This window comes from Palaemon carinicauda, chromosome 19, assembly GCF_036898095.1.
Source record: "Palaemon carinicauda isolate YSFRI2023 chromosome 19, ASM3689809v2, whole genome shotgun sequence".
NCBI classification, from domain to species: domain Eukaryota; kingdom Metazoa; phylum Arthropoda; class Malacostraca; order Decapoda; family Palaemonidae; genus Palaemon; species Palaemon carinicauda.
Genome location: NC_090743.1, coordinates 40,799,730 through 40,820,615, shown reverse-complemented (window position 1 = coordinate 40,820,615; position 20,886 = coordinate 40,799,730). Strand labels below are relative to the sequence as shown.

At 35.6% G+C, this 20,886-nt stretch overlaps 1 long non-coding RNA gene across 1 annotated transcript in view; it reads left to right on the top strand.

Moving 5' to 3' along the window:
- LOC137658601 (uncharacterized) overlaps nt 1-13,010 on the top strand; it is a 39,198-nt gene extending 26,188 nt beyond the window's left edge. Inside the window, exon 2 of the long non-coding RNA XR_011047384.1 lies at nt 1,995-13,010. This is a non-coding gene — a long non-coding RNA (uncharacterized lncRNA). The remainder of the gene's footprint in view (nt 1-1,994) is intronic.
- The last annotated feature ends 7,876 nt before the right edge of the window (nt 13,011-20,886 follow it).

Sequence of the window (20,886 nt, the reverse complement as noted above, 5' to 3'; positions counted from 1 at the left end):
ACATTTGGACGACACGAGTTTCTGCTGGCTGCCCATCACCAACTATATTGCGACGACTGTTTGATACCCTTGACAGTGAGGCATTTGTTGACTGAATGCCTTGCTTATAGCACAGAAAGAAATAGATATGTTTTGAGGCTCGAGGTGGTGATGGCAGGTTCGTCCATGCCAAGATTCTTGGACATGTGCAATGCTAGCGGCATGTTTAGATTTATTTCAGAAGTGTATCTTCTGAAAGCCATTTAACTTTTATAATGAGACATGTTTTTTATGGTTTTAATTGAATATTCTTTTATTTATTTATAATAAACAGCATTGGCATCAATAACCTTCGATGTCAGGATGCCAGAAAACTTCAAATCATTCATTCATTCCTGGTCATTTACACCTACCCTTGTTTGAAGCATTTATGGGGATACCATTGTATTAACACTTCAGTAAATGAAGTGCAATATGCAATTGTTATTCCAATTTTGTTTATTGAATGTTTGCATTGACTGCTTTATTTGCTAATCTTCCTGAAGAAGGATCTTGAGAAGGATTTATCAGATTAAGAGATCAGAAAGGTTCACAGTGCTGTTAGGATTGTAAACTATCTACACTCCAATCGAAAGTGAGGCAGCTCTGTGAGCCGTGAGTAGAGATAGGTGGCTAGGGTACCCCCAAGCCACCCCCTACCTATCCACAATAGTGGGAAGGTAGGGTTGCCACCTCACACTTTTTTTCAGTCTATTGGCTTCCTTCCAGCTTCGCTGAAAGATATATCCCATGTAAACAACTACAGGTTTGTATTAGAGAAATACATTGTTTCCAAATTTGTCATTTTTAACAGATTAGAATACAGTTATAAAATCATTACTCTCTGCAGGACCAGTGTGTGGTTGAAAGTACTGAAATAAAAGTAAACTTGGCAATTTGTTTTATGATTTAGTAAGTTCACATAAAAGTAAATTGCTTCATTGGCAATAAATGTCGTGTTTAGGTAGTACAGTATGTCCCCTATAGAGGAACTTCCACCTTAACAAATCTCAGAGATGACATTGTGCGTGCAATAAATGCAAATATTTTGAATAAGGGAATAAAGTAAATATAAATTCATAACATTTTCATAAGCATTTAATCACGTAGAAATAGCTGTAAGAGTTCTTGATACAGATGTTGGCTGGCTTACTAGTATTGTATTAGCATGATAAGTTGACTGAGGACTAAAGATAGGGTTATGGGTGTTATGAGCTGGATGCCAAATTGTGTTGTCATTATGAACTTTAAAGCTTAGAACCTTCATTTGGAACTCATCACGCTCTTATGGAGAGGACTAACTGTATTGTACAGTATTAGGAAAGGTTCTGGTTGATCATAGCCTAATACAGGCATTAGTGTTTTTTACCCTTCCCATTTAGGCTAATAGCAACTGTAAAATTACTAAAAGATATCCCCTTAATTGTGAGTGAGAATTGTAGTATGCATAGTGTTTTCAGAAGTGTAAGGAAAGGTTTAAATGTATGAGTAATATGGCAAATAATTTGTTATATTAAAGAAAATAATCAACCTAGTAAAGGAGTCTGACAAGCTTACTGGCCAGTCCTTAGATGATCTCATAACTTGTAGTAGTGTCAAAATGCTTAATATTTCATAGGTTTTGCTTTTAAGATTAAACCTCCAATGTTTGCTAATTCTGTTTCATTACATCTATATGGTCAGTCATTATGGAAATTTGCTTTACAAATTGATGGTCTTCCAATATGTTTCACTTGACTTGATCCCTAATTTTTAAATGTATAAAGGCAATGAAATTAAAGAGACAATGTTAGTACATAAGCCCATTGAACACACATGGGACATGGCCTAGTAATCTTATCATATAAATCTTTGCTGGGAAATGGCAGGGAAAAAATGCCACATGGTGTCAAAAATTAAGATAAATTTGCATAAAAAGATTGTAAGTTGATGGAACAAAATAGTGGTTAATTTTAAATATAGTTTCATTGTTACAGATCCAACCTTAAGGGAAACTGCCCCTGCTGAACGGCCTTCAACAAGTGTATTGGCAAATCAGTTTTGTCAAGAAGATCCAGGAAATGAAGTACATGTAGTAAACTCAGCTGTGAAGAGGATCATTGGGAAGGGATCTTTTCAGAAATATTCAATTCTTGACATAGTGCGTTATGTATTCTAAGAATCTCATTCTATTGATAGTTTCTAGAATTGGACAACTTCAATACTGTAAAGGTGGTTTGCTTAACAGGGCTTAAATTTTCAAGTTAAATTTTTCTATCTTTCAGTTGATTACTGTACTGTTCACAAATGAAAATATCAGATTAACACTATCGCATCCCATTAGGAAAGAACAAATGCAAAGACAGTCCTGTTTATTAACTTGTGTTGTAGCAAATAGTAGTTTAACATTTTGAGATGTTTTTCATAGAAATATCATCATTATTTAAGAAAAGTATGAATACTCAGTTTAAGAAAAACATTAAGAAGAGCATCACTGATATGAAATTTACAAAGTTTTTCCTTTAAAATGTCAATGTGATATCTTATGTTTTTTAAACTGTTACTCTAATTTCATAAGAATTAAGATTACTTAGAGAATGTCTTGGTAAATGAATTATCTGTTGACTTTATTGTTCACAGAATAATATTTGCTTTTATAAAGCCATAACTCAATAAGTATTTGTAGTTTTATGCATTTTCACATGTGATTTACTGTGTATGTTAGTATTACTCTCTCCTGCACATGTATTGTACATACATAGATGCTAAAGACTTGGAGAGACAAACAAAATAATGGCTACAAGACAGCCATGTACCTACATGCATATACAATCATGCACATACTGTACTCTTATAAGAATACACAGAGACATAAGCACAAACATTAAACATAAACACAAGTAAATGCACTGTTGGAGATTAACATATGCAGAATAAAATTTGCTGTCACAAGTGTGTACGAATACTTTAGTGAATATTCATTTCTTCTTTTGCATCTTCTCTCCATATCGTCCTTTACCTTATCTCGCCATCTAATTTTCTGCCTCCTTGATCTTATCCCCCTAACAGGTTCCTCCCAAACTCTCCTCACTCCTGCCTAAGCTCTCCTTACTCCTGCCTAAGCTCTCCTCACTCCCTCCCAAGCTCTCCTCACTCCCTCCCAAGCTCTCCTCACTCCCTCCCCACCTTATCTTAATATGTGCCCACACCATCTCGGTCATGACACTCTTATCACCTCTGTAATCTTTACTACGCTAGACATTCTTCTCATTTCATAAAGTTCCAATCTTCCAAGTAGTGATATTCCCATAATCCACCTCAGCATTCTCATCTCTGTTCTCGCTAGCTTTGCATCCTCTCCAATTTAGAGCCGACATTTCTTATTCATATATTAACACTGGTCATGTTACTGTGCTATTAGATCTTGATTGGCATTTTCTTATCGCATACCACTCCTGCTACCTCCCTCCACTTTCTCCAGGCTGCTTTTATCCTATTCTCAACTTCAGCCTTACATCCTCCCTCATGACTTATAGTAGATGCCTGGTATTTAAATTGTTCCACCTGTTTTATAACTGAACCTTTATTTTTCGTGCATGGCTATCCTGTTCTTACCTTCCTTTCTGTTAACCATAGCTTCCATCATACTCACATTTACTCTCAAGCCACACCTCTTCAAGGTCTCTTGCCAGTCAACAACCCTTCTCTGTAAATCTTCCTCATTTTCAGCGGTAATCACCAAATCGTCTTCATTATAGCAACTCACACAACTCTTCATTTCTCAACTCTTCACTTAACACATTTTGAATATTCATTTATAAATACATGCATTAATCTCATAAATATTCACACACATGACTCAAGAGTGAGAAGTGTAAATGCTAGAAATTCAATGGAATTGTAGTTAATAGGATAGAAGATTTTCGAGCATTTTTCATAGTTTTTAGTCAGTGGTGAATTATGTGTGGTGGTTGTGGTAAAAGTTCTTTAGGGTTGATGTTATAGTAGCTGATGATGTAACCAAACTGCTACATTGACTATCTTGTCTTAAGGCTGATGGCATAGTAATGTGTTTGTAGAATTTCACTAGGTAGAATTTCACTACTGTATTTCGGCTACTTAGCCCCAGTATCTGGGCATACTTTGTGGGCAATCTGTGAAATAAATTATTTTAGGTATTGGATTTTAGTGAAACAAGTGGAGAGAACGGAAAATTTTGTTATGATGCTTTTGAGAAGAGAAGGTAAAGTTTGTGTAGAAGAATAGGAAAATTTAGGGAAGAAGAAAAAATGGTAAAAAATTAAGGATGAATAAGGAAGTACTGTATCGGGAATGTAGTAAAGGTGTTTCATCCCAAGAGATATGAGAAAACTCAAAGGAGGATGGATTTATATCGAAAAGTTGATGTGGGGAACAAATTGTCACAAGTTATGAGATAACACATGTTTGGTGTTGAATATCTAATCATGTAATGTGTTGGTGTATAGGATGAAGTGTCTTCCCAGTGGCCATACTACTAATATAATGCATCAATCAACCACTGGTTAGTATATGATAATGGTGAATCAGAAATAGTATAGTAGGTTTTGGTTACTTTTAATATTCTTGGTTATAGTATCTAGGATGGGTGAAAGGCAGCAAGAATGGACAAGGTCATCATTATATCTTATCATGCCAACATTGTATCCACTGCATAGCAGCCTGATTGCATTCATAGAGGTCCAAATCTGTACATGTTTGGGACATGTTCATACCCATGAAGTGTGTGGTTCATTGTTTCGATGGGATGCCCACATAGGCACTCGACAGAGAGGGCGAGACCCCGCATATGACAATTGTCTCTAGTCCTTCCAACTTTAAGCTCATGTTCAATTAAGAGTAACCCAGTCCTTCCTACAGAGGTTTGTTCCATGGGGAAGAGAGAGACATATGCAACGGATGGCAGTGGTCTATTTCCCTACAGCATTCCAAGTTGCAGGGCTAGTGGTGATTATGAAGCTCTTGCAGGATTTCAAGATTTGTCTAACCACCCTGTGATCATGGAGCGAGTGCCTTTCATTATTCTTGTCTAAAGTTTTGGGTCTTTGAATGGGTTGTTTGGCAGATGTTTGGTGGTGCCATGCCTGCTAATCTATAGAATACTGGTAGGAGGCACCAGTAATTTTGCGACATGCTTGATGGAGTTCAGTGTCAAATTTAATGGAGTGACATGACCTTTCCCAGACTGGTGAGCAGTATTTGGTAGTGAAGTAGAGTGCCCGAGCTGTTGGTCTAAGGGTTGGAGGATTTGTTCCCCAATTTTAAATGGCAAGTTTGTTAAGGAGGTTATTTTTGGTGCCTAACTACTTTACTTTACATGCTTCATGAAAGTTAGTGTTCTGTCTAATGTAATGCCTAAAAAGACAGCTTGAGATGAATCTGTGTTGATTATACCAGGAATATCACTGAAGAGAGTAAGTTAAATTATGAGCAACACTGTAAATAGTATGCCCAGTTGTTTGAGCTATGTCAATTTGAGCAGTCAAAATTGTCATTTTGATTGATGCCTTTTGAGCGATGCCAGTTTGAGCTATCATTCCTCAGTTTTTTATCTTTCCATGAGAGCTTCAACTCACTTTTTGCGTGGTACTTTTCAAGATGGAAAGCTCGTACTGTACCTATGTTTTGTCTGGGTTGGCATTTAGAATGCTTTACTTGTGGAATTCATTAGACACTTTCAAAGCATTTGATAATTTGCTCTGTGGTAGTAACTGAATCTGACTAGATGGCTAAGCAAAGATCATCTGCATATATAAATCTATGGATATCTTTAATCTGTGGTTGATCATTTGTGTAGATGTTAAAAAGCATGGGGGCCAACACAGACCCCTGTTGGAAGCCATTTTTTCTGTTTTTAAAGGCTTTAAAGGTTTAAAGGCCGCTCATGAATGGTTGAGGCAAAGGACAGTGACATTGCCCTATCAAGTAGGACAATGCCCTACTGACTGACCATATATACATATGATCAGTGCCCAAACCTAGAACCAAGAAGGGCCTGGTAATGGCTGCAGATGACTCGGTAGATAGCTCTATAGGCTCCCCCAAACCCCCCATTGCGCTGAATGGCCTTTGATGCCCCAGTGCTTGGCTTAATGCCTAAATCCTATATTCAATTCAATTCAATTCAACTCCAAACCCCCCATCCTTAGCTTACAAGGATGGTGAGGTTGCAGCGACCAAAGAAACTAAGTCAGAGCGGGATTCTCACCCCAGTCTGGTGTTCACTAGTCAGGGACGTCACCACATCGGCCACCACAACCATCTGCTTTTCTCACCTTCCATTTCAACAAAGAAAAAGTTATTCAGTAGTGACAGGATGATATGCACAATGCTTGAGTTGCGGATAAGTTTGACAAGTTTAAAAAAAAGTAGCCTGTGGTTCAGTGTCACAGGCTGCTATTAGGTCGACAAATATTACCCTTGTGATTTTCCCGAGCTCAAAGCCATCCTCAATATACTGAATGAGGTTAAGTACCTGGGAGCAGCAGGATTTTCCTGCCCTGAAGCCAGCCTGGTCTGGTGTCAGTTCTGCAACTGTGAGAGCTATGCGGGCTATCATCATCAGTTCGTAGTTTGTACAAGAGGCAGAGAAGAGGTATTGGCCAATAGCTCTTAGGAATCAATGGATCTTTGCCATATTTAGTAAGGTTCTTCTTCATAGTTTTGTATTTGCACATTGGTTAAGAAGTGCCAATGCTCGTGCTGTAGTCCTGCTACCAAAGTGCAGTATGATCTCTGATGTAATGTTGACCAGCCCAGCAGCTTTTTTAGGTTTAAGGTGTTTCATGCTTTCTTGGAGATAAACAGTGAATGGTTCAAACTCATCATTTCATTGAATGCCAAGTTTCATTTTGTCCATCATTCTTTTGAAATATCCTTGTTCTTTGTTATATAGCTTTCCATTCAGTAAAAGTTGTTAGGTTACTGCAGCTGTTCTTGTTTGGGTGTTCTTATCAGAGTTCAGTTTATTGATTGTTTTTCATGCTTTCTTACTGTTCTGAGTCATATCTGTGCTGTTTATTAGTTCTTGCCATCTCTCCTTTTTTCTTGTTCGCTACATAGGCCAACTAAAGCTTTCCTAGTTCGATGGTGTCTTAGGTAAATGGGTCTGAATTGTACGCCAGTGTATAATCATTGTTAATATATTTAATCTGGTCTGTGATACATACTTATTACTGCTTCCTCTTGGAATATATTTCCTTGACATTGTCCATACAAGGTTTTTCAAAAGGTCATTGTTGCGTGTTTTGGTGCGATGTTGTCTTATCATCCAACTCTGGTGTAAAGCATTCCCACTTTGCTTTCCAGAAGTTGTATCTAAACTATCTTGTTATAGGTTTAAAATCAAAAGCTATGATAGCATAGCAAGTAATAATAATAATAATAATAATAACTGGTCTGATGTTATTAGTAATAGGTCTGTTGAACTTGGTCGCAGACTGATTTTTTAAAGTTTGTGTAGTTGCAAGATGGCACAAATGCCAGGTCAGAATTATAGCCTCTCTTCTATCTTGAGTTCATAAAAGATAGTTTGTCTTTTGTATTATGGAGAATGTTTAAGATGATATTTAAGAGACCATTCTACAAAAGCCCCTCCATCAGTGTTATTCTGGTTGTAGCCCAATATGTTATGACTATTGAAATCTCCAATCACTAAAGATGCCCCGTTTCCAAGGTTCTGATTTTGAGGCCATTGAAGTGGTATAGGTGGTTGTTTGTAGACACAATGTTGATGTTTTTAGTCTAATTGGAGTATCTCCATCCCCTCATCCGATAGATCAACACTAATGATGATAAAGGTTTTTTCCTTCACGTATATTGGATTATCATGAACGGGGATTGGGTGGTAAGATTGTCAAATGCATGCCTGGAATTTTTGGTGGTGCTGAGCCCTTGTGTGTCTTTCGAAGACATAAGATGTCCACATTATGACTGCTGAGAATTTTCACTTTTGTGGTTGAGGTCGTCTGCATTGAAACTCATGACATACAGGTGCGTTATCTTACAGGGCCAAGGGTTTATTCTTTTACCACCCCACAAAACAGTTACAGTAGTTTTAAACAAATAATAGTATAGGAAATTTGGTTATGCTTAATATTCTTGCCAAAAGTATTTGGGATGGATAAAAGACAGCAAGAAGGAAAAAGGTACAAGGTGTGTAAAAAGAGAATTTAATTAATTTCTCAGCAAATACTGTATCTATATTGAAAGAAGTCTGATGATATCTGTGTGTTTTAATGTTTATCTCTATTGTTGATTGATGAAAATTCTAATGTTTTGAAGTGGAATAGTTTTTTTGGAATGTTGAATGGAGTGTTTCTTATTCTATAGTCTCTATTGATTTGGCACTTCTTAGCCATGTAGATACTTTTCAGCTTTCACTTTTCCAATGTAAATAATTCATAGGAAAAGTTAATAACAGATGATGATGGGTCAAAAGTGGAAAGTTAGTGGGGTAATGATAGAAACTCAAGTAAAAAATTTGAAAGGGACCAGTAAGGTTTTGAGAATTGATGTGTGCACTTGTTGGACTAAATGACACTTACAGTTCTTAACACACACATACACATGTAGACACAAACAAATGAACAGGATGTTTCAATCCTTTTCAAATACTTTAAATCTGTTTTGATTTACAGATTTATAATTTGTCTATATTGAATTAATTTGTTGTAAAAGTTGAGTTGTTTTCAAAATTTGTTTTTGGGTTCCAGAGTACTGTATTTTTAATGTAAAATTGCCATTGTTATTTTGGTGTATTTTTTTTAATAAAATACATTTGTGATTTCTTTGCCCTTCATTCTTTGTAAAATGGGTTAAGTGTTTTGGTATATATCGGATGATTTTTGTATATTTGAGAAGTATTTTCCTAGAGTTAAATGTATAATTTTATATTTGGAAATTTTAAGATTTATTTTAAGCGACAAATTTTGCGACATAGCATGCATTGAGACACATCTGAAAGCACTTTTAGTTCTTCTACTTCTGTTGCTCCCACATCCTTTCTTCCATCTTATCCTTCAACCTCTAGACTTATAGTGCAATGGAGGTTTTCCATAGTTGCACCTCTGTACTTAATGTTCTCCTCGTCTTCAGTGACAGGCCATAATGGCAAAGTACAAATGGAAAGTTCAAAACCAATTCCATCCATTATGTGTAATCCCAAACTCATCAACTTTTCCCATCGTGATAATTTTTTTACCAAAGATACGTAGGAGTTCTATGATGATTAACAACTTCTATGATTTAATTTCCTGTGTACAGAGTATTTCACTGTTAGTGTATTACAAGCAATTTTATCAAGTTATTGCATAGGAAGTTTCAAATTAGGTTCCAATTTGTGATCTGCTCTAGTCAGTAATCAGATTTTTAGTGGCTGAACTGCATATTATAGGAAATTTCTCTATTCTGCGCCTCTACCACTCCATCACCTCTTCATAATCCTCCCCTTGTTAATTGGGAACCATCTTATCCTTTTTTTTTCTTTTGATTTTGGTGGTTTCATATTTTAGCATTTACTGTGCACTCATTTGAGTTATTTTCATGTCTGCTTTGCCTGGGGGTTTAATGGCTTCTTTGCCTTCAGATGATGATGATGATGTAGTGAGATTCAATGTTTTCCTCGTGCTGTTTTGGTGTCCTCCACAGTCAACTAATCCTCTTCTATTGAAGCTCTGCAATGATAAAGCAGTCAAATGCATTTTAAAGGGAACTTACGAGAAAGAAATTTCTCATGGCATTTCGTAAATGGAAACTAGTCATATCTATTTGGAAATACAGTTGGTGACCAATATTCCTGTAAATAATGGGATTTTTGACACTTTATAGTGTAGTTGGTGAATCTAAATTATCAGTCTCTTTATTTTGGCTTTCCATCATATGCAGAACTTGCTATACTGTACAGTTTTTTAGGTGCATTGTAAAATTTTCCTAAAGTTATAGAAATAAGAGAACACATTATTAGCCTATGTTACTTTGACAATTCTATGCATTTACTTATTGTAACCTGGTAGAAAAGTTCAGCGTGTAAGCGTTTGTATCTATGATTGCAGGGTTTCTTGCAGGAACATTTGATCCACTCTTGACAGCTACAGTTTGGGAAAAGCTGTCTAACAAATCTAGTTTCTCCCTTTTGCATTCACTCCAGGTTGATAGTACTCCTGGTTAATGTTATAGAATTGATATTGTTGCTGACTTCAAACTATACTATCTTGGTATGCAAACCTGCATTGTATGTTCCTTGAAGGTTGAATGTTTAGGTGGAATAGAAATGTGTGGTCTCTCCTTATGACAAAGAAGATTGCCTTGTCTTGTCCACAGTAAGGAGTTCACTGTGTCTGGTGTGCATGAGAATGAATATTTATAGGCTCTGGGATGTTAACATCAGAATCATTGTTGGGCATGTTAATTATTATTAAGTATTTTAGGAATGTCTGCACGTGTACACTGCCTGCCTTTCAGCTGTTTTTCCCGCATAAATACCTGTGATATGCTTCCTTTTTGATGATTGAATACTTTCTATCTGATGATTTCAGTTAGACATTTGTGATGATTTCTTTTGAAATCTACCTTCTAACCATAGCCTGGTGTAAGTGTACGGTTATGATCGATATGCATTATATAGCGCTGAATGGCCTTTGATGTCCCAGTGTTTGGCTTAAGGCTAAATTTTATATTCAATTAAATTTTCACCATAGCCTAGGCCTATGCAGATTACGAGCCTAATTATGATGAGCTAAGTTTCTTTCCTTTCATTGGCTTTAATCAATGGTCTACTATGCCACGAAAGACAATTTTTGTTTTTGTATGGGATATTCTCTTTCTTAATCCCTGTGGAACTGCATGACTGACTGACTCTGTGTCTAAAGGCTGTCTATATGTAGGTTACTTGAAGACTAGGCTCCTGTTGTGATGGCATTATAGCTTCTTTTGATATTTGGACCTGTGGACTTGTAAAATTCAGATGTTTTCCAAGTGGGATTGCAGCTTAGCTTGTAATATTCCTAATTTGAAGTGCCTGGAAATATGGCATTGAACATTGCTGAGCATAACATCCTAACATGGTTTTGGTTTTCTCTTGTATTTACTATTATTTGAAGGTTTTCATCCATCTTTCAAACTTGACATATAAAGTACAGTATGTTACCTGTAGTATCGAGAGTAGAAAGAGCTGACTGGTTCCCATGTCGGGAGAATTTGTGAAAGTCCTGCTGCCTATTTCTATTGAAGATATAGATAAATTGATTGTCGCCTTTTAGGGCCATTTAGTTGAAAGTTCAGTGTGATATGTCTAGAGAAGGAATTATTATTCTTGATTAGATTGTAGAAGACATTTACCTCTGGTTACTGTATAAATTTTGCCCATCTTTTTTCATTGTTTTAATGTCTGACCCATTGAAGGAATTTTTGTCTAGATTTGAAGTGAGGTTTTTTTATTTCTTTCCTAGTGCTGAAGTGTACAACTTCTCAGTATTGGTGGCCATGCCTCTTTCTCTTACTGGCCTATAGGGCTATCATGTGAAATTCTTACTCCTATCTTCACGAACACAGATGTGATTAGACTGTAAAAGCTGTCTCATAGTCTTTTAAGTGTGTGCAGATTTATGTTCCTATAGCAGGTTTGATTTCAATGGGTTATGCTGGAGTTGGAACTGAGAGCATGTCTGATCTTATGTGCTAATCTAAACTAATGATGGAACTGCCCCTGTAATGTCCTTTGTAAAGTTTGAGGCCTCTCCCACTGCAACGTTTCAGTGAATGCAGCCAGAGGGATAGAGTTTTTTCAGTAGTTAGTAGTGCTCAGTCTACACAAACATTCTTTTCAAAGGCTAATGGGATAATTTGCAGCTTGGGGAAAGTGGAATAGCAGTTGATCTTAGGACAAGGGGCAATCCTTCAGGAAGTTGTTAATTGCTGAATGTAACCAGATTAACAGGTCTTAAAATATGCAGACAAGTACCTTTACTAGAAGCTTTTACCTTACAATGTAAAAAATTCAGTACTGTACTGTTTTGTCTTGTCCCTTGCTCTTCAGGAAGGATTTTTCTCTTGCCTTTTGTTTTAATTTTGTTGATTAGTCTCCATTTCTTTTTATGCAGTATTGGGTTTGGTTATTAAATTAGCTTTCCTTCACTGTTTTGTCTTCTTGTTTTGCTTTCAAGTTTGTTTCCTTTGTAATTGTTTTTTTCTGTTTTTATTTCTGGTTATAAGGTTCAGTTTTTCAGTCACTATTAATGTGTTCCTTTTTATTGCTGGTCAAGAATTTTTCTTTTATTTTTTGAGACTACTTTTTGTGGATGCCATACTGGTGCACCAAATGAAATATTGAGGTTTCTCAATTATCTAATACTCACAAATGTGCAGTTCATTGCATTCCTTTTTTCTCTGGTGTATTTAGCACTATTTATTCCTTAGAAATGGTGCTTTGAGGAGCATTTCACTGGGCGACAGGTTCCTCGCCCAGAAATAGATTTTTCCTTCGTCAAAATCCCTTTTTTCATACTTTATTCGTACTTTTTTTAATTTTCTTGATTTTGAGGATGCTTTTTGTGTTGTCCTTTCCCATCACCTTTCCAAACATTAGCTCTGTGAGATCTCTGATCTGCATACGTAAGTCCATGGATATTTTCAGTGCCATTTTATCTAATTCAATCCATTGCTCCTGTTGTTTTGGAGATCAGTTCAGGTGACTATATTTCTCTGAGTATCCTTTAGTTCCAAGTCTGCTCTAGTCTTTGTTGTCTTGCAATCTTCTGCCCATCAAAGGATGTAGTGTAGGCCTAACAGAGATGGATTCCTCTAAAAGTTAATAGATGAATTCTGGGGTGTGGTCTTTTTTTTTCAAATATCTATTTAGTTTTTATTAGTATTAAAGGGCTGCAAAGCTAGGTGTAAAAGTAGAAAGCTTAAAGCCATGGGTACCAGTAGCCTTGTGTGGAGGAAAAATTTGAAAGTACAGTAATAAAGTTTTAAACGAAATGAAAATAGAAAATTAAGATTTAATTAATAATAATGGTTAACATACAGTACAGTACAGTACTATGAAGAAAAACCTTTGGGGCATCTTGATCTATGAAAGATCACCCAAAAGCCGAGTGCTCTACAAGCATTATTTACTGATCTGCAGCATACCTTCATCCCCTAGGTGCACTTGCTTCGTATCCTATTTTACCTTGTTTTTGTCTCACTTAAATCTTGCTGTCCCACTTTTAACTTCTACCTTTGTGTAACGGGTTTTATCATTGATTCACCTAGGGTACTAAATGTCGTTACGGCCCCAGTGCTGCCTTATGTAACTCAAATCTATAAATCTAAGAGTTTGATTGGGAATATCATTTCACAATTTGATCTGCCAGTGTTACTAGAATTCTGCATTCAAATTTTTATTTTTAAGAAAAAATCTTTGGGAAGACCTGCTGGCACAGCTCGGAATGTTATGTTCCAAGGTGGAAAAGGATAAATACAGAAAATCTCCAATACAACATTTAAAAATTTTTGGCTGAGTTTTTTTCATAATTTTTTTTCCTTCAAAACTACTGTACCTCTAAACTTCATTTCTTGTCCTCTTGCATTGCTAATTCAAAATAGTGCTTGATTTAATTTTTTGAGGAATATTTGTCGTCAAAAGACACTAATTCCCATTTTTTCTTATGTTGATAAACTGTTCAAGACATTTTTGGTGTTTTATATTGTTAAAGTATTGAACTTTTGAAAGTCGGAATTAACATTGATCTTTTTAGCAGTCTCTCCCAGCTTATTATCCCTGTGTGCATATCTCTTCCTATCATAATTTTCATTTATTCTGAATAATTAAATTTCAATTTTATTAGGAATACATCTCTCTCTCTCTCTCTCTCTCTCTCTCTCTCTCTCTCTCTCTCTCTCTCTCTCTCTCTCTCTCTCTCTCTCTCTCTCTCTCTCTCTCTCTCTCAACTTAACTATTAATGGCTAACCTTTTTTGACTTTTACTTTGCAATCGCAGTTATATTTCCTCGGTTGTTCTCACAGGCCCCAGAAGAGGACCATGTCTGAATTTGTATATTCAGTTCAATCTTCTTTAACCTTCTATACCTTCATTCTTGTTTGCTGTCCAACATCTCAACTTTATGACGTGTTGGGTTTTCCTCTCAGTTGTGCTTTGGTGCTGAATGTCTTCCGTAGACCTTGAGCCAGCCCTTATGGCATTTATTCAATACAATCACCATTTCTCAATCTCTGTTGAGGGCTTAAATTCTTAATTTAAGTCTGGAATGCCAAATCCATTTTATATGTCAAATTTTATGTAATTAAACTTTTGTTGCCAAATTGAGGGTTTTTTTTTTATTTTTTTTTTATTTCCGAAGCAATCTGTTCACAGTCAAACCCTCAAAGAAGGCAAATGGCAAGCTATGAGGTGGGCAAAGGGACAAGTTGGGCATAATTTTATTGGATAGGGAGGATTCCTTTAAATTGTTCTATATCTATTTGTTGCAAAGGGAATCGTAGTGTAAAAATATTACTTTTATTAAACGAGAGCAATTTCTTAATATTTAAAAAAAAAGAAAAAAGTCCAATGAGTGATAATAGAAGACAAAGAAATTGTTGGTCATGATCACAGAATGGAAGGAGTTTTTGTCCAGAAATTTATATTGGTGTCGATTTGTCATTAGATCACTCAACTGTATTTAGGTGGAGATGAGAAGAAATTAAGGTAGTTTTGGTTAGGCAGGAATGGTTTATTAAGGTATATTCTTTGGTTTTGTAGGAAAAATATTTGAGCAAAATTTCAGTGGTGTGAGAAAAGTATGAGTTAGTTTGTTTGGGGCATGCATAATTAGGCAATAATTAAGTAGGCAAATTATGGCATGGTGGGAGAGGGGAAATAAATATTCAAATTACGGTGGGGTGGGGAAATAAATAATTGGAAAAATTATGGATTGGGAAAGTGAATAGGCAAATCATTATGGGAGGGGTAAATAAGCAAATTATATTGAGGTGGGGAGATTCATAATTAGCCAAATTATGGTGCATTGGTGTACTGAATGCAGCAATTGGGTTTGAAGTGGAAATTCATAACTTAAGCTATTTTTGGAGGGCTTGGAAAATTGCATTTACAGTATTAAAGTGTTGTGTAGGGCGGGATACAATATTTTTGAGGGCATGTGGAAATTCATAAAATTATTTAGTGAGGGGGGTAAATGTCATTTATTTTTGTTTTTAGGTTGCAGTATAATGGATTAATAAGGAATGTGTGGGGGTGAGAAAATATGTTACAGGTACTTTTAGATGGATGGGAGAAAGTGCACTAGACTTGAGGTATTCAGTTGGAAAAAATAAAACATGTTTTTGGGGCATTAAGTTCAGTTGACTAAGTGAGCTGAAGACAAATTGGTGTTATAAAGATTTAGATGTGTGATGCAAATAATTTGTGTGATCCATTCAACTATTCGTGTAGTCTAACTGTAAAACCATATGTTTGAGGAAAAGTGTTTAAATTGCAAGCAGTTTGAAGCTTTTAATGTGGAAGTTTCATTTGCATTGGAGATCTGATGTTGAAGCTGCTTGTGAATAGAGCTATGTTCCTCAAGCATATGGTTGTATAAGATTTTGATGTTGGTTGGGCTTTTAAACATTTTTGTAATATTGTGAACACCTTGAAAATTGAGTTTATAGTCTATCAAGAAGATTAGTTTGTATCAATATATTATGAATAATATGCATTTAAAAAACTAATGTAAAAGTGGCATGTACACAAAAGGAAAACAAATAAAAAACAACTTTAAACATATACTTTTATTTTTTCCATGAAACTTAACATTGATAGCAAAAAAGGAAATGAATAAAGATAAATTAAAAATAATTTTTATTTACATACTTCAGTGTCCCCCCCAAAACGGGGGCTGGCCGTACGGAACTGACTTTGCTGGCACTGAGGAGTCTTCCCAAGTGCCCTGCTTACCAGGGAACCTGTACAGAGTTCTATTGATCCAAGGGTAACTCCAGTATGATGGTGTCTTAACTCTGAATGAGGAGTCAATATGGTATCTGGCAACTGTTTGCTTACTTAGAAGCATTCTGCACTTGGACATCTCCCAGCTGGTGAAAATTCACTGAAATTGGTATCTCTAAAGATAAGTTCAGCTTGGTGCGATTATTGCTCGCCAATGACTCAAATGATTTCCTAGTACACTTGTTTGTTATGAATGGGCTTACTTTGCTACGCACGACTACTGCTGGTCGTCTGCGACTAGCAGCAGTCACTCGAAGCAAAACAGCACCGTTCAAAAATAATAAGTGTACCAGAAAATTCTTTGGTGATCATTGTCGAGTGATAATAACACCGGGCAAAACGTACCTTAAATGGCTAGAAAATTATCTAGAGAAATATATCTTGATTCTGTGCAACAGATATCTTAAGCTTTTCTTTCTGAGAGAATTACTGATTAGCTGATATTCATAAAGGTGTTGAACTATCAAGAACACCAGAGATTATTTTGGAGACAGAAGCACTTCATGTTCAACTCAACTATGTAAAAGAGCAATTTTGCTTTGTTAAATTGAGACTATTTGATTGAAGAAAAAAATGTAAGACTTTTAAATAAGTCTGTGATCTAAGGCCATCTTTGGCAATGCCATTTCATGGCCATTTCAAGACTTTTTGCCTCCTTACTAACATAGTGATTGACAAGAACACCTGGTTTAGAGAGCAGCAGAATTAGCCTTATGTCTTTCCTAATCCTTTCAAAATGATGACACTTGGATAAAACACAACACATTCTATTATATAAATGAGAAATTAACCAGAGTAGTAATGTATCTCAAATACAACCTTCAATGTCAAAGGAATGGTTCCCAGTATTTATGAGCCAATGTTTTGATTATTAGTACCAAAATATCTCCCAGTTTCTAGCATAGCAATCTCTATTAATTAGATCTAAAAATGAACAGCTTCAAATGTCTGCTTAGTTAAACATAAAGAATAAGGAATGTTGCATAGATAAATGTGATTATGCTCTTTTTGTCCTGAATTCTATTTAAATCATTGCATCAATAAGAACACTGTGCACCCAAAATGTGAATGAAATCATCTTAATGTTTAAACATTTTCAGTTTATTAATTGTATCATGTCACCAATGTCAGCAGGAGTCCTCATTTCAAGTACAGTTTATTATATAAGAATAATAAAAACTTTAAAAAACAGTGAAACCATACACATCCAAGAGATATTATTTATGAAATGTTTACTGAATGAGCAAAACACTTAAGAAAAGGGACGGCATCATTGCAGGGTACTACCAAGATACGCCTATTTTCACCACACCAAATAAGGTGCACGATAGGATGATGTCCCATTCCCTTACATTGATGAGTTAGCACAGGTAAGATACTAACCAAGGTAAGACACTGAAAAGCTTACCCAAAGGCAGCAGTCAAACACTTCCCTTGGAGAATAACTACCTAACCTTTACATTTAATCAAAATACCTGCACATACTAGTTTTCTGTAAATCAAAAGGCACCAGAGTACTGTATTTAAAAAGAACGCTTTCAATTGTGGTGTTTTTTGCAAATGGCCATTTTCATTGTCTGCGAGTCCTCAGTACACAAATTTAAAACCTTACTAGCTTACTGTTGATTCCATTTAGCAATACAGCATTGCACTTGGAACAAACAGATTCAATTCTGACATTCTTCAACATAACCACAGATTACTCGAGACTTGATTCCTCCAACAGAAATCAATCTTATTGATGCAAGCAAATTAGGAATAAACCCAACCACTTTCTTTTTTCCTCCAACAAACCAACAGACTTGACTTGCATAAAAAAAAATTCACAACTGATTCAAGTACAAATCAAGGGTTAAGAAAAGTCATGCTGTAAAGTATTGAGATTATTCAACAAATATTTCCATACAAAGAAATATTTTCAACAAACACATGGAATATTTTGCCAGTGTCAATATTGCAATAAGAAGGTGATGTTCTTAAAAGCCTACCTTTCACAGGAAGTTTTAAGTTAAAATGTAACAAATCCTTCCTCAAACAGCAACTAAATGCATCAAGATAAAAGTCAACATAATGCCAATGAAGCGAAAAAGGACAAAAAATCATCAATCATAAGAACAGGCCTGTATCCACTTACCAAAGGGAATGAGAGCCTACTGCCAAAACACTCCAAGCAACCATTGCAATACAATACTCATTAAGTGTCCCATGCAAGTATGGCAGCTGTCCTTTTCAGATCTAACTGCCCTCTTAATTTTTTGGGGTTATGGCAATGGTTTTCCCAAATGATTAATTATAATTTACGCCAACAAACAAACCTATTGACAAAAAAACAGAGCCATTAAGAAATCCTTAATCAAAGAACAGGGAGATATAGAAATATGCAAATGAGCTATTTCTATTATCTCAGAAACCATTTTAGAAGGCAAGATCAATAAATATCATAACCAATACAATAAACATCATAACTGACTCCAGAGTATATAAACTGAATTCCCACACTTACACGATTGCAAAAGAAGGGACAACTATGCCCTCACTTGTCCAATTAGTACCAAAGTTAACCCTTACTAAAATGGGTTAAATGAAGACTTTGCTTCATCACATAAAAGATGAATGAACAAAATGGCAGTAGCAGCTAAAAGATACAGTGTGTGGTATGAAAAGGATTAAAAGCTTAACCACACTGTATCACTTGAGGAACTGAATTAACAGTAACTGGGCTCTAATACAGGATGGTACATATCAAAGACCCATAAATACAACCCACAAACTCTAGAGATACATCGATAACAAAAAGAACATCGTATAATTCAAGGCTATCTTCTTCATAGGAGTAGCAGGATTTATTCACAATTAGAAGACAAACACACACAACAAAAGCTATCAGATATGCAGTGTTGTGTGTTAATCCAAAAAATGCAGTTATAAGTAACATGCATGCTGCACAGCAAAGACTGCTGCTGGATAAAAGAAAGCGACTATTTACACATCAAAATGAATGAAGAAAACTATGGGGCTTCTTCAAAATAAAGATGGAAGTATCTTGTACTAGAAAAGGTACAAGACTAATAATGCAACAAGCATACAAGCAACTTTGATAGAAACAATAAAAGGAACCTATGAAGATATTCATAATTAACTCCTTTAAAAATTACATGATCTTATATATCTCAATAACATGAGGAGTCTATCTAATAACTTGCCCAAAGGAACAACCCTAATCAGGAAGGACAGGGTAACATTAAACAGAGCAAAGGTAAAATTGGGAAAAACTTGAGATAACTGCCACTAATTGGGATTAGCCACCAAACCTAAATGCCCATGTTGGACAACACAAATAATGGAATACATCCTATGAGGGTGTCCACTCGGCACTCACTGCTTAGATTAAGTCCTCAGAGAGGCAAACGGCAATGCCCTCCTATGGGTTCAACAAGCTATGATGATGACTTGAAGTATTACAGCTTCCAAAAAACCTCAGGCATACAATCTACAAAGCACCAGCAAGGAAAAATTGGACTGCAAAGTATGACTGGTGCACTTCTCCAGTCTCACCCACTACAAACTTTGATGACCATGAAAATGACTTTTCACAGGAAATAACTACAGTACTGTATATCAAATTTCCAGAAAAACACTGAAAATTTTCTTGTAAATGTAAAATAGCATCACAAAATAGATCATCAGAAAATGAGGCACAAAAAAGATAGATCAGTTTAATTTGGACATTGCTGTAGCAATATTAGTTTCTTTTGTCCTTTACAAGAAACTGAAAGCTTCAGAACATATCTCTTAATCCACAAACTAGCATAACAAGAGTTCCCCAGAAACAGAGAGGTGCTTTATCAACACAAAAGAAAGCTACAACAATCTGTAACTGATTCAAATGGAACAGTTCAAGTTGTCTCAGAAGCCAAACCAGGAAAGATGTAATAAACGAAATATTCGGGGCATAGATAATCAGCACCATGACTGATGGAAGAGTAAAAGCATTTGTTTAGGTATCAATGTCAAAGTCAGCCCTCATTGTTGTATATTAAAAGCAGAGTCTGCCTTACCACATAACAGAAAAAGAAAGCACCACATGGCAAGAGTCAGCTACAACATTTGCTTTAGTAAAGATGCTTAAAACATTCAATCACACATTATAACTTGATGAGAATTTATCACCAGTAATGGTGTACAAGGTGAAAACAGGTTTGGCAAAGATCCACCAACAAAAAAAACAAATTTGTAAAGACTGTCAGACTGACTTCCAGACATGTACATTTTTTGTTTTATTCATTACTGCATGAATAAACAGATGAAAGGATATCTGCCAGTGGTGCAGTGATTGACATTAAGAAAAAACCACATGAGATTGAATTTTCATATAGCATAAGAAGCAGTGCCTACTTACCCACAAACGAGACAGAAATTAATGCTCTAACAAGAAAAATGGAAGGGTAGAGTCAAAGCTGCAATGGAAAAGTGATGCTAACAATTCAAAGATCTGTACACAAGCACAATAAAGCAGTAGCAAGATCAACTTGCAGGAGTTACAAGTTTGTGCACTGAATGCTTCCCTTATATATAGGAAACAGACCATAAAAAGCCCCTTGTAAAACTGGAACTAAATGAAAAAGAAAGAGAGATCAACAACCATGGTTTCTTTCTTAGGGCTTCAAGTTCATAAAAGTTCAAATGCCTCTTGTAAGCTAATGTAGACTTCACAAACAAATCAAGATTAAAAAGGATCAAAATGATTACATTACTAAAACTGAATGAACCACTTGAAAATAAAATACTACACTTGCATAATTTTAATAATTCAGGCGGAAGGCTGTTGAATAACATATAAAGGTTTTATTTAACAAGAAATG